The 11,291-nt window shown below is 47.1% G+C and overlaps 1 protein-coding gene across 4 annotated transcripts in view; it reads right to left on the bottom strand.

The window, feature by feature from the left end:
- Positions 1–1,428: 1,428 nt before the first annotated feature.
- Positions 1,429–11,291, bottom strand: part of LOC137324340 (uncharacterized) — a 33,302-nt gene continuing 23,439 nt past the window's right edge. Inside the window, exons 3-4 of one of the 4 annotated variants that reach the window (XR_010963590.1) lie at positions 1,979–2,638; positions 1,429–1,556 (exon numbers count right to left, since the gene is read on the bottom strand). The gene's annotated coding sequence lies outside the window, so the exon portion shown is untranslated. Of the gene's footprint in view, positions 2,639–11,291 lie in introns of all 4 variants that reach the window. The other 3 variants (XR_010963592.1, XR_010963589.1, XR_010963591.1) reach the window with 3 other exon arrangements.

Below are 11,291 nucleotides of genomic sequence, written 5' to 3'. Positions count from 1 at the left end.
ATGGTGTGTGGGACAGGTTGAATGGACCAGAGGGTCTTATCCCGTCTGACATTTTTCGCAGACCAACTTAAGCAAGGAAGATGGAGGAGCCCACATCAGAGCTCACCCAACTACAACATTACAAAGACGAGGCCAGGCTGAGTTGGGTCTGGATGATGATGATGTGCGGCAACAATACAGGACGGCTTATACCAGGCATCTGCCTTTATGCCTGCTGCACCTCAATATTCCCCAGCTCTATCCCAGTATCCTGACTTTTTTATTCATTCATGGGATGTCGCTGGCAAGGCCGGCATTTATTGCCCATCCCTAATTGCCCCTTGAGAAGGTGGTGGTGAGCCGCCTTCTTGAACCGCTGCAGTCCGTGTGGTGAAGGTTCTCCCACAGTGCTGTTAAGAAGGGAGTTCCAGGATTTTGACCCAGCGACAATGAAGGAACGGCGATATATTTCCAAGTCAGGATGGTGTGTGACTTGGAGGGGAACATGCAGGTGGTGTTGTTCCCATGTGCCTGCTGCCCTTGTCCTTCTAGGTGGTAGAGGTCGTGGGTTTAGGAGGTGCTGTCGAAGAAGCCTTGGTGAGTTGCTGCAGTGCATCCTGTGGATGGTACACACTGTAGCCAGAGTGCGCCGGTGGTGAAGGGAGTGAATGTTTAGGGTGGTGGATGGGGTGCCAATCAAGCGGGCTGCTTTGTCCTGGATGGTGTTGAGCTTCTTGAGTGTTGTTGGAGCTGCACTCATCCAGGCAAGTGGAGAGTATTCCATCACACTCCTGACTTGTGCCTTCTGGATTGTGGAAAGGCTTTGGGGAATCAGGAGGTGAGTCACTCGCCGCAGAATACCCAGCCTCTGACCTGCTCTTGTAGGCACAGTATTTATGTGACTGGTCCAGTTAAGTTTCTGGTCAGTGGTGACCCCCAGGATGTTGATGGTGGGGGATTCGGTGATGGTAATGCCTTTGAAACAGCATTCAACCTGGAACTCAATGTCCTGCACTCGGTGGGGAAACGCTGGCACTGACTGGTCAGGTTCAAACAATCGATTTCTAGATTGTAACTTCCCTGTATTTCTATGGTTACAGGTTAAGTACAGACCAGGTAAAGTTCAGTACTGGTTAATGCTGCTGGTTATTGGACTGATAACGAGTTTCCAGGAACCACAAGAGTTTATCGATCACAATAGGAAGGACAGGTTATGTGCTGGACTCTACCTCTTACTCCTAATACAACCGTGGTCTCGTTACTTTGTGATCGGCTGGTGACACAGAGTCTGTAGATTCCCGAATCAGACAGAGTCACGTTCCTCAGTCTCAGGGACACGTTCCCTTTAGGGATCTCACTGTCAAAGACCTCGGCTCTGTTTCGGTAGCTGGGACCCTGCTCTCCCAGGCCGCTCTGGCTCGTTGTGTAATTGTAGACTATCCCCATTGTATCCACCTTCGTCCAGCTGAAAGTGATGGTGCTGGGTTCACCTTGGGAATCGAAACGGCAATGGACGACCAGATCATCTCCAACCTTCGCTGTGACTTGGCCCTTCGCACATTTCACCTTAATAAGACCTGTAACAAATATTACAGAGTGGATCACCGCATTTACACAAGTCACTTCTCAGTTCTGATCAGCACCCCTGACATTAACAAGTGTGAGGGAGCTGGATTAACATCAGTAGAGATACAGTCAGTAACACAGGGCGCTGGGGGAGAGGGGTTACTGAGTGACAGTGTGAGGGAGAGGGATTAACATCAGTGGAGATACAGTCAGTAACACAGGGCGCTGGGGGGAGAGGGGTTACTGAGTGACAGTGTGAGGGAGAGGGATTAACATCAGTAGAGATACAATGTTCTGAACAGAACTGAAGAAGTGCTTCCTGACGTCACCCCTGAACGGCCGAGCTCTAATTTTAAGGTCGGACACACTTGACAAATGGAATTCAACTGATCAGCTCAATGGTGAAAACCAAAAGCTACAAACACGTCCTCACCGACCGCTCTCACCGCACGGTAAACACGTCCTCACCGACCGCTCTCACCGCACGGTAAACACGTCCTCACCGACCGCTCTCACCGCACGGTAAACACGTCCTCACCGACCGCTCTCGCCGCACGGTAAACACGTCCTCACCGACCGCTCTCGCCGCACGGTAAACACGTCCTCACCGACCGCTCTCGCCGCACGGTAAACACGTCCTCACCGACCGCTCTCGCCGCACGGTAAACACGTCCTCACCGACCGCTCTCGCCGCACGGTAAACACGTCCTCACCGACCGCTCTCGCCGCACGGTAAACACGTCCTCACCGACCGCTCTCACCGCACGGTAAACACGTCCTCACCGACCGCTCTCACCGCACGGTAAACACGTCCTCACCGACCGCTCTCCCCGCACGGTAAACACGTCCTCACCGACCACTCTCACCGCACGGTAAACACGTCCTCACCGACCGCTCTCATCGCACGGTAAACACGTCCTCACCGACCACTCTCACCGCACGGTAAACACGTCCTCACCGACCGCTCTCACCGCACAGTAAACACGTCCTCACCGACCACTCTCGCCGCACGGTAAACACGTCCTCACCGACCGCTCTCACCGCACGGTAAACACGTCCTCACCGACCGCTCTCATCGCACGGTAAAAATGACCTGATGAGCAAATAAGACAACACGATTCTGATGAAATCGAGTCAACTACAAAAAACACCCCATGAATAGCAATGACAAATATGGACTTAGGACCCAACATTCCACATCTGTTTACAAGGAACAAACACCGATTGTACAGTTACTGATATCCACCTGGTACAGGACGTTGGCAAACAAGTCTTTGGGTCTTGAAGGACATCAAAAACAAACTACTAAAAAAGACCACATGAGACTGCTTCGAGAATTTAGGACTGAGATAAGAGAAATTTCTTCAGTCAGAGGGTTGTGAATCTTTGGAATTCTCTACCCCAGAGGGCTGTGGATGCTCAGTCGTTGAATTTATTCAAAATCGATAGATTTTTGGACTCTAAGGGAATCAAGGAATATGGGGATCGGGTGGGAAAATGGATTTGAGGTCGAAGATCAGCCATGATCTGATTGAATGGCAGAGCAGGCTCAAAGGGACTTATGGCCGACTCCTGCTCCTATTTCATATATTCTTTGGTTCCATTTTAATAAGAACCCAACAAGGTAATTCAGGCATCAGAATCTACTCCCACAAATCAGTACAAGCGGCCTAATTCCCTAGAAGATCAAGGGCAGCGGGTGAATGGGAACACCATCACCTCCCTCCAAATCACACTATCCCGACTCGGACATATATCGGCCGTTCCTTCATCGTCGCTGGGTCAAAATCCTGGAGCTCCCGATCTAACAGCACTGTGGGAGAACCTTCACCACACGGACTGCAGCGGTTCAAGAAGAAGGCTCCCCACCATCTACCCAAGGGGCAAATAGGGATGGGCAATGAATGCCGGCCTTGTCAATGACACCCACATCCCCAGAACGAATAAAAATAAAAATCCCAACTCCGGGCAATTCTGTGCTCTGCAAGGCCGATTTTTGAAAAAGATTTTGGCTCGCTCACAGAGGTTCTAAACTGATTTAATTACGGTATTCATTTCCATTTCCAATTTAAAAAAGTCTTTGAACTCACTACTGCTCTGCCCATCATTCGCTATTTCCTTTTGTTTCTATAGTTACTACTCTCAAGTTTCCCACTTATACTATGAATCATTTTAGCTTCCATTTTAGACTAGTTGACCTCCCTTGGCACAGATAATGGAAAGAACTTGCATTTGTTTAGTGCCTGTCACATCCTCAGGACGTCCCAAAGCACTTTACAGCCAATGATGTAATTTTGAAGTGTAGACACTGTTGTAATGTAGGGAGACATGGCAGCCATGTGGTGCACAGCAAGATCCCACAAACGCCAATGAGAAATGACCACGTAATCAGTTGCTTTTTTAAACTGGTGTAGTTTGAGGGATGCAGGAAGAATGTTTCTAGTTTCTCTAAATAGACAATAGTGTGATGGCTGAATAACAACATACTGAAAAATAGGATTTGCAAGGAGAGCATTGGCATCCAGTCTAAATCTCACAGTATGAATGGGTTGAGAGGTAATCTGATTGCTGTTTTTGGGATTCTAAAGGGACGGGATAATGTCGACCGTGACCAGCTGTTTCACCGTGTCCAGAACACTAGAACCAGAGAACACCGCCTGCGTTTGAAGGGTGTCAATTCAAAACTAATCTACGGAAACAATGGGGGAAATTGTAACCTCCCTCCCCCAACCCCCCTCCATGAAGGGCGGGAGAGGGTCGAAGGGGGAGGAGGCTAAATCACCAAATTCACAAAAGCCGACCCCATACCTGCCGTGAAGGTCCGATGGTGCCCGAATAACCCGCTCTGGAGATACGGGTCCTTCATTATAATATTTAAATGAGGCTCCCTTCCTGATAATTTCAAATCATCACAAAAATAACGCCTCCTGCACGGAAAACCCGGCAGCTAAAGGGAGGCGGGAGCAGCTGGATCCAGCAGGTCAGTGCTTTTTATAGGACTGCTTGTGGGCCAGGAGGAGCGATCGGCTGACCCTCCGCCCTGCCCCCACACTAATCCCCACAATCTCTCCCACTTCCCCCCTCCCTCCCGATTGCCGGTCCGAACCCCCCTCACTCCACAAATCCTGCGCCCTATCCTGGTTGCCGGAGACCATCCCCAAGGGTGGAGAGATTTGCCGGCCTTCCTGCCCGGCAGCTGTGCGGGAAACGGAGTTAAAAAAATGATAATGAGGTCCTGCCATTAACTTCGGCAAGACCTCCGCGTTCCCAGGATTTCTGGGTTTTCCTCCACAAACATACGGCCCCGCCCCCTCCCTACCTCCCCTTAAATATCGGGGCCAATATTTCAGTGAGTGGTCAGTCTATGGAACAGGCTCCCTGGCGAGGCGGTGGATACAGATAGTGTTGATTCATTCAAATACAAATTCAATAGATTACTTTCAGACAATAACATTTGTGATGCACTTACCACATGTAATGTATACTGTAACACGCTCGGGAGGAACAGGTGACTTTGGACCTCTGGTTCCCAAAGCTCTCCACCACTGGGGGTTTTTCTCACCTCATGTCTGGGTCTGTTGTAGACTCATTGGGCCCGATTTTACCAGGGGTGCGGGTTCTCGGCGGGTGGGCTATCGGGCGCGTGGGTAACGCACCCGGTGAAATTAGTGGGTTTCCCGCGCGATCGTAGCAGGCAACACACTAATTGGAGCCACTTACCTGCTCCTCCGGGATCCGGTCGGGCTCATGGATTTCGGGATTTTCGAGGCCCCCCCGCCGAGAACGCACCCGAGGGCGGGTGCTAAAATCGGGCCCGTTGTAATGATTTAGTCAACAACTCCTTTATTGTTGTATCATGTAACTGCCAGGATGGTAGAAGGCTAACTCGATGGACCTTCATCTGGTAATTCCCATGTCCCTAGATTTCAAGCTGAAGATCGAAGGATGCAGATTCCATTTATAACTGAGCTCCGCCCTGTAGGGAAATAGCTACTTTCCAGTGATTCGTTGACCTGGACAACAGCTCAGGCAAAGAAAGACACCCTTACGCGGTAGTTTCATTAATCAAAGTAATTATTTAATGATTTAAAATGTACACATAAGCATGAAGCAAGTCAATCAATCCGTGGATTACTCTTCCTGATTCACACAAGCAGGCATAAAGCAAACAATACATGCAACCTTTATAAAACATCAAGGCCCCCGTCCAGATCTCGAAGTAATGTGTCGAATGATGCGTCATTGAGTGACGTGTGGAGGTTCGTTATTTTCTCATCAAAGTTCTTTGCCTTCTCGTTCAGAAGTGAAGTATCGAGGTTCTTTGTTAGAGGAGCTCTGACTGCGGTAGTTGATTGACCCTCCAACTGTTTGACTGTTCAACTGTTGCACCTTCATCTGTTGACTGTTGAAGCTTCTTCCAACTCCTCCGATCATTGTTGAAGCTGCTATAATGTCCTATCTTTATATGATAAGATGTGATCCAAGTTACGAGAAGTCCCATTTTGGCCACTCACCTATCGTTGCAACATGATGGCCGGTTGTTTGGACCCCTCGAACCGTGTGATTCCACTGTATCTTCACGTGAATCCAGGTGTATTTTAACAAGCTCATTTGTTTTGAGAACCAAGGTTGTTTTCGAGCATCAAAAATGTCCGGAGAACAGATGTTATTTGGACCTCATTGAAGCTTCTATTTAGCTATCGTCTTATCGGTTGTTATTGCTTTGAACTTTACATTTGCTGTGAGAGCCGAAGACCTGTTCAAACTTTCTTGAAAGTGATTAAAGCTTCTGTCTTTTGCACTTATTGGTTCTAATTGAAAACCACAGCTGTGAAGCTTCTGTCTTTTGTTCTTATCAGTTGCAGTTTTAAACTGATGTCCAAATGTAATGTCAAGAAGCAAGTTAACCCTTGCTTTCAAATGTACCGTCCAAGTCAGTGCCCAAACCCTTAAAGGGACAAGTTAATCCTTTTCTTTGAGTCGTCCAGTAGGTTTTAAGTTCACATATTAAAATGGGGTTTGAACCCCTTCCTTACTGTCCTTGCTTACAGAAGGAATAAAAGACTCTTGTAGTGCAGCCAATTTATGCACAGCAAGATCCCACAAACAGCAATGAGATAAATGACCAGATAATGTTTTTTAACGATGCTGGTTGAATGATAAAAAAAATATTGGCCCAGGACAAACACCTGAGAGGGCAGATGGGCCTCAGTTTAATGTCTCATCTGATAGATGGCACCATCCGACAGTGCAGCACTCCCTCCGTACCACCGCTAGTGTCAGACTAGATTATGTGCTCAAATCTCTGGAGCGGGGCTTGAACCCACAACCTTCTGACTCGAGGCGAGAGTGTGACCCACTGAGCCACGGCTGGCACCTCATGATGAGTTTCAGCCGAGTAACTCATTCCTACTTGTCGATAGTTCCACATAACTGAGGTCAAGCACAGGAATCATTCAATCTAAGTAGGAGTGAAAATGCTAAGCAGAGTCCATCCTGTTAACTTTTCCCCTCATTCCTTCTATGGAACTGTCTACAAAGGAAAGAAAGAAGGACTTGCATTGATGTAGGACCCAGGGGGGTTAATATCTACTTTGTAATAACAGACAGGGCAATGTCATGCAGACATTGCTCCAATACATCAGAGCGTTATTCCCCTGAGAGAGGTGACTAACCATAGTGACTACTTCGAGAAGACAAACTCCAAGGAAGTATCTCCCTCACCAAAAGCTTCAGGATATCAGTCTAACATTACAATCTACTCCATAGACATCATTCCTATGATCGCAACAACACAGGAGCCATCTTGTGCCACCCAGTATTTGTTCCCTTGTGTCCATGCTTAACCTGATAACTTTCTCAGCCAGATATTCATTCCCACAGGACTTCTGAAAGCAGCTAATTGATGGAACATTATCTCCTGTTACTAGAAGTCTATTCTACTTGTAGAAGACTCTGTGGGAGGACCACACGGACTGCAGCGGTTCAAGAGGGCGGCTCACCACCACCTTCTCGAGGGCAATTAGGGACGGGCAATAAATGCCGGCCTCGCCAGCGACGCCCACATCCCGTGAACCAATAAAAATAAATAAATAAATAAACCTCCTTATCTCTACTGCCACTTGAGGCATGTTAGGTTTGTGCTGATGGGGGTAATTCTGTGAGCTCCGACTCCCAGACAGGGCCTCACGAGCGGTGAGCGGGAAGCAGAGTAATGGAGAATGGACCATGACGTTGCACTCCCAATGTCAAACCACACTCGTCACTAGTGAGAATGAGTGAGCAAAATTACCCCTTTTACTCTCCTTTCGTCATTAAGGTGGTAATCTTAAATTTATTGCCTCTAGTCACTGACACATTGACCAGCGGAATTAAGTCTTCCCTATTGACTTTATCAAAACTTTCCATAAATTTTGATCAAATCGTCTCTTCTCCAATGAAAAGAGACCCATTGTCTCCTCCTAACTAAAGTGTCTCATTCCTTGTATCATTTCCGTGAAATTCTTCTGCACCCTCTCTCCATGGCCTTGACAACCTTCCTGAGGTAAGGTGCCCAGACTGGGCCCAATATTCCAACTGCGGCCTACCCAATGATTTGGATAGGTTAAGCATTACTTCTTTGCTTCAGTACGTGATAATTTGCTTTATAGCTCAAGGCATTAAGTCCTGCTGACTGCTCCATATCGTTCATCAATAATGTAAATAGGAGATGACTTACAACCTGCTTGATGGGCCTTTTTCCGTTTATCAGCAAATTATTTTTTTTTGCTGCCAAGCCAGTTTTCAATCCAATTAGATAATTTGTCTTTTCATTTCATGGGCCTTAATCTTATTAAAAGCCTCGTCCAAATCCAAATAAATGATGTAGACTAAGAGGATTATTAATTGGACGCCCCTCATGGGAGTCGCACATCAGCGACTGGGCTGATGTCATATGATACTCATCCCCCCTCTTGCCCCTCAATCAAATTGCCGTTCTGTCCAGCAGATCAATAAGACCCATTAACTTGTGAAGAAATTGCCCAGAATAAAAGTAGCTGTCCTCCCTGTCAGATGAATAATGGGTTGTGTGGGAGGTGAGAAAGTCGTAAAGGGGGGAAAAAAAGGAGGATAAAATAGGAAAAGAAACCTAAAGATGAATGTAGATGAGCTGGGCCATGTATAATTTTCATGAATGAAGATGAGAAATGACCACACAAACCATTCTTGAAGAAAGAGTCTCCATATTGGACTCAGTCTGGGGATGTGTTTGTCAAATGCAATGGATTGTGGGCAATTGCAGGATGTGCAGATTTGGTTTTGTGTCCTCACGAAAGGAGGAGGATGAAATAAAGTCGGAGACTGGACGGAGCTTCCAATTGGATGAGCAGTCCTTTCTCGTGCTGTCGAGATAGCCCAGGGTCCCTATATTTTATCGACAATGCAATAAGGGCTTAATTTAATGATTTTAGTTTTCATCCATCAATAATTAACCATTTAGCACCTGGGAAAAGTATATCCAACTGTCATGGGCTTTCCTGGAGGGACAATTGGCTCATTGGTAAAGTGGGGGACTGGAAATAAGATTATCGCTGTTTGTGGGGATATTCATTAACAAATTGACGATTGAGCTCTCCAATGACTAAGCAATGTGCCGGGATGCTGAGTCCTAGAAAACCCTGGGTTCCATTCCTTGCCTGTGCTGATAATTAATCGATGTCAGCTGGGATCTTTAAATGATGAGTTTCCAGACTAGAAGGGGAAAAAGTCAGTCAGGGTCACTGCTCCGCAAGGAAAATGCATCTAAAACGGGTTGAGGTGTTTGGTGTCCGCTTCTGGTCAAATAACCTGCCAGCACTCCTTACCTCCTGGACTCAGACATGAAGAACAGTCACTTGGGGGTAAGGTACTGGAGAGCATCCAGCATGGTGGAACTGTGCTTCAACATGAGTCACCACTCCCAGGGGAGAATTTTTACTCTCAGGAGGGAGTCACCACTCTCAGAAGAGAGTCACTATTCTTGACTTGATCAAAGTAGATTTTAAGGGTGGAGAGGGAGGTGGTGAGATAGTGCACTTCAGAGAGGCAGTGAACACTGGTATTCGTTGTGTAGATCATTTTCATGTTTCAATATTTTTAAAAACTTAAATCAATGACTTAAAATGGGGCTGCCAAAGATAGGGGATGGAACTCTTAGTATCTTTTTGTCCCTTCTCTCTCCCTGTTAGGCCAGCCACTCACAGGCTGGAGACTTTCATCCCAACATCCTGGACAGCAGTCAAGCCCGGGGCTTAGAGATGGAAGGATAATACCGTGCTAGCCCTGTTGTTTTATTTCACAATATTAAATGAGATACTTCAAGCTCTACTTGTTCCAGTTTGAAAATGTGGCTCTCAGGATTTGCAAACGGTCAAGAAACAAGATTCTGGCTGAAAGCTGAGACCAAACGTAGATTGGGTGATTACTTTGCCGAACTCCTCCGCTCTGTCCACAAGTGTGACCCTGACCTGCCGGTCGCTTGTCATTTTAATTCACTGTCCCGCTCCCACTCTGACCTCTCTGTCCTCGGCCTCTTACACTGTTCCAATGAAGCTCAATGAAAGCTCGTGGAACAGCACCTCATCTTTCGATTGGGCTCTTTACAACCTTCCGGACTCAACACTGATTTCAATAACTTCAGATCAGAACCACTGCTCCCATTTTTTCGGTCAGTAGGTGCTGGTAATGGTTCTGCTGCTGCCATTTACAGCTCCTCTAGACCCATCTTTTGTTTCCTGTCCCATTCCCACCCTCCTTGCCTTGCACCATCATCCCTTTTGTCATTTAATCACTCGTGCCATCTACCCTATCACAGACCCTTTTGTTCTTTCCTCCCCTCCTTCCCCTGACTTTGTATTTGCTTAAAACCGTTTAATCTTCAACTTCTTCCAGTTCTGATGAAAGGTCTTTGACCTGAAACATTAACTCTGTTTCTTTCTCCACAGATGCTGCCTCACTTGCTGAGTGTTTCCAGCATTTTCTGTTTTTATTGTAGAATGTGTCTGTATAAATTTCTTACAGCAATGAACAGTCCTCTATTTACCAGACAAAAGGTTTAATTACCGGATCAAATCTCAGCTCAGGAGCCTTGAGCTTTTACAACTGGACTCAGGCCAGGGGAAACAGGAATTTAGACTAATTGCAAAGACTGACTTTTAGTTCCTGCCCTTTCTGTTCTTTTGTTTCCTTCAGAGGGGAGCTCAGCCCAGTTGAGAAGGGAGACAGACAGCCTTCTCCTCAGGCACCTTCTGCTGCTGTTCGACAACGAGGCGGTTCCAGTGTGATCCAACCTCCGAGTCTTTACTCCCTCGCTACGAAGCACTATCTGGGCTGCATTCTCAACCTCTCCCACGATAGTCCACCTGAGACGGTTACCTCAACAGACCTGAGTCTATGTCCTAACGCTCTGTGGCACCAATCTGTTGGATCTCCCACACTGAGTCATATTGCCAATTACATAAGTCTAGAAATTGGACTGCGCCCAACTTCTTGTTTTTATTTATTCTCATGGTTTCGCTGGCAAGATTGGCATTTATTGCCCATTCTTAGTTGCCCTTCACTCCTGCTCCACATTCAGGTAAGTACTCACCTTTTTGGTGCAGCTTCCAGAGGTCCCTTTAAGGACAACTACCCTCCCATTCCATCCCCACCCCACCCCATTCCATCCCCACCCCACCCCACCCCTCCTGTCCCTTATCCTCCCATTCCATCCCCATCCCTCCACTCCC

The sequence above is a fragment of the Heptranchias perlo genome, chromosome 8 (assembly GCF_035084215.1).
Source record: "Heptranchias perlo isolate sHepPer1 chromosome 8, sHepPer1.hap1, whole genome shotgun sequence".
Taxonomy (NCBI): Eukaryota; Metazoa; Chordata; class Chondrichthyes; order Hexanchiformes; family Hexanchidae; genus Heptranchias; species Heptranchias perlo.
This window is presented reverse-complemented; position numbering and strand designations above follow the sequence as displayed.